The sequence below is a fragment of the Phoenix dactylifera genome, unplaced genomic scaffold, assembly GCF_009389715.1.
Source record: "Phoenix dactylifera cultivar Barhee BC4 unplaced genomic scaffold, palm_55x_up_171113_PBpolish2nd_filt_p 000536F, whole genome shotgun sequence".
Lineage (NCBI taxonomy): Eukaryota > Viridiplantae > Streptophyta > Magnoliopsida > Arecales > Arecaceae > Phoenix > Phoenix dactylifera.
In genome coordinates this window covers 50,709-54,330 of record NW_024067945.1, presented here as the reverse complement: position 1 = coordinate 54,330, position 3,622 = coordinate 50,709, and positions in this window count along the sequence as shown.

Here is a 3,622-nt window from a genome sequence, read left to right as displayed (position 1 = left end):
AAAAAGTCAGAGAGTGTTTTATGGACTCTGAGATTCGAGTCGACTCCAGTGGAACGCGAGTCGACTCCCAGCGGTACACAAAGAAAGAGTCAGAGAGTATTTTATGGACTCTGAGATTCGAGTCGACTCCAGTGGAACGCGAGTCGACTCCCACCGGTGCACAAAGAAAAAGTCAGAGAGTGTTTTATGGACTCTGAGATTCGAGTCGACTCCCGCATTACGCGAGTCGACTCCAAGATTGTGCGACCATCAACAGAGAAAACCATGTTACTGCCACTGAGATTCGAGTCGACTCCCAGACAGCTCGAGTCGACACCAAGACAAGCTTCACGTCAAAAGGCAGAAGACCAACTTTCGGAAACTGAGAGCCGAGTCGACTCCAAGGAAGTTCGAGTCGACTCCAAGACTGGATGAGCCAAAAGACAGAGAATCGGGAGTTCGGGCTCTGAGATTCGAGTCGACTCCCAGGACAGTCGAGTCGACTCGAGAGGGCAAAATTCAAATTTGTATCCACGGTCTACAGAGGAAAAGCCGACTCCAAAATTGCCAGGTCAGCGCCAGAAGTTGGCGAGTCGACTCCGGGCCAAGACGAGTCGACTCCCAGTCGTGACGGCAACTTTAATTCAAACTTGGAACAGTTGCCGAGTCGACTCCTGAAAAGCTTGAGTCGACTCCCGCTACAGCCGAGTCGACTCCTGATCGCGCGAGTCGACTCCAACCCACCAACGGTCACATTGTCAGGCTGCGCAGAGTGTGCAGAACGGCCAGAAAAAGTGGAGTAACGGCTAGTTTCCGTGGGGGTTGGCTTAAATAGCCACAGAAGACTGTAGCAAAATAGAGAACATACATTCCACTCCAAGCATTCAAGTCTTCAAGCTTTGCAAGTGCTCTTCAACGAGAAAAAGGGGAGATCAGCATTTACTGCGCCACCAACTTCTCCCCAGCATTCAAAGCTTCCTCCTCCTACATTCAAGTCGATCACTCATCCAAGAGGAGACCAGAGTCAAGAAGCCATTCCTCTACTTAAGCTTAAAAGCGTTTGAGGGCTTCTAAACTCATCCTTGAATATATTGTTTCATACCTGCTTTTGAGAAGCTTATTTTCTGTTTTCTTTCTACTACGTGTATTTACTTGGTTCAATCGGGGGATTGAATCAAGGGGATAAAGGTTAGTTGGTGAGCCAGTTTTAAAACCAACGTGTGAAAGGGTTTGATTGTGAGCCCGGGAAAACAATCGGGGTTGGTTCTAGTCGGTGAGCCTGGGAAAACCGACCGAGTTCGTTGTTAGCTCGTAAAACAACAAGTTTGGTTGTGAGCTTGCAAAACAACCGGCTGTAATCCAAGGGGGTTATAGTGTATTCCCAAGAGAAACTTGGGGAGTGGACGTAGGAGCAAGGGATAGCTCCGAACCACTATAAAACTTGTGTTTGTGATTGATTGTCTCTTCCTCTTCTCATTTCATATTGCTCACAGCACATAGTAATTAATTAAATAACTTGGCATAGTTTTTAATTAATCATCCATAACGTTTTAAATTATCCAAATTGTTTTAAAACCCAATTCACCCCCCCCTCTTGGGTTGTCTATCTGGGCAACAGGTGGTATCAGAGCCAAAAACTCTTCCACTCAAGAGTTAAAAGATCAAAATGACAACCCCATTTGGATCTTCTCACATTGAGGGTCAGTCCACCCAAAGACCCCCTTTCTTCAATGGATCCGACTACTCATACTGGAAGGCTAGGATGAAAATATTCATCCAAGCCCAAGACTATGAGATGTGGACCATTGTTGTAAATGGCCCATACATCCCATCCATATATATAGATGGTGTCAAGGTACCCAAACTAGAAACGGATTGGGATGAACATGACATGAGGAAGGCACAATTAAACTCTAAAGCAATGAATGTCTTCTATTGTGCCTTAGACCGTAATGAATTCAATAGGATTTCAACTTGTAATTCAGCAAAAGAAATTTGGGACAGACTTGAAGTGACCCATGAGGGCACGAATCAAGTCAAGGAATCCAAAATAAACATCTTGGTTCATAAATATGAACTATTTAAAATGGATTCAAATGAAACTATCACATCCATGTTCACTAGGTTTACTGATATTGTCAATGGCCTAAAAAGCCTTGGCAAGAACTATACTAACAGTGAGCTTGTCAGGAAAATCCTTCGATGTCTACCGAGGTTGTGGGAAGCTAAAGTGACAGCGATCCAAGAAGCTAAAGACTTGAACAAGCTTCCACTTGAGGAGCTCCTTGGATCCCTGATGACTCACGAACTCACCATGAAACAACACGAGGAAGAGTCTTCCCATAAGAAAAAGGTAATAGCTTTAAAATCTACTTCTTCTAACAAGGACTTATCTTGCAGCAGCAGCAGTGAAGAAGAAGAAGATGAGGAAGATGGTGGTGAGGCTCTTCTTGTGCGCAAATTCAAGAAATTCATCAACCACAAGAAGTCCTATCATCAAAGGAGAGGGCCCTCAAATTTCTACCGGAAGGACAAAGGTAAGGAAAGAGAAAACGAGGGGATTGGATGTTACGAGTGCAAGAAGCCGGGTCACATAAGAGCTGAATGCCCCTTACTGAAGAAGGGGAGTAAGTACAAGAAGAAGAAAGCTCTTGTCACTACACTATCCGACTCCGACTCATCATCCTCCTCTTCTGACGAGGAACAAGAAGAAAAGGCCAATTTCTGCTTCATGGCCAACGAAGACGAGGTAACTTCCGATACGCATCCTGATTTTTCTTTTGATGAACTTTATGATGCGTTCAATGAATTAATGATTGAGTATAAGAATATAAATGTTAAAAACAGAGAACTAAAAGTAACTAATCAAACTTATATTCATAAGCATGATTCATTAATTAAGGATAAAGATAATCTTACCAAAGAAAATCTAGAACTTAAGACAAGCAATCAACTTTTAATTAAGAAGACTAACACCTTAACTAAAGATAATGAAAAACTAACTAAGGAACTTTCAAACCATAAACAAGTCTTAAACAAGGATCTAACAAAAGAACTAAATGATTTAAAAACAGAAAATCAAACATTAACTAAAGAACTTAACAAATACAAACCCTTAGTTGAAAAATTTACATATAGTTCAGAAAAGTTAAACATGATACTAAATAGTCAACGTGCAGTATTTAATAAAGCAGGCTTAGGGTACAAACCAAGGAATAAGCAAAAACTTCTTAGTAATTTCTTTGTTAAAGCTGGGGAAACAAAAACTAAGAAAATCACCTGTTTCTGTTGTGGAAATATAGGACATAAAGCAAATACATGTGACTATAGGAAAAGGAAAACTAAAAGAAAAATTAAAAGGGTATGGGTTCCAAAAGGAACCAACTTGACTAACCATGAAGGACCCAAGAAAACTTGGGTACCTAAGATGACATGATTTGCTTGTGTAGGAGTGTCTTGCAGCCAAGGTCAACAAAAATTGCTGGTATTTGGATAGTGGCTGCTCAAGGCACATGACGGGTGATAAAGACCAATTTTTCACCCTTGAAGCTAAGAAGGGAGGTGTTGTGACGTTTGGAGACAACAACCAAGGTCACATCATTGGCATTGGTAAAGTTCAAATCACCCCTTCTACTTTTATAGA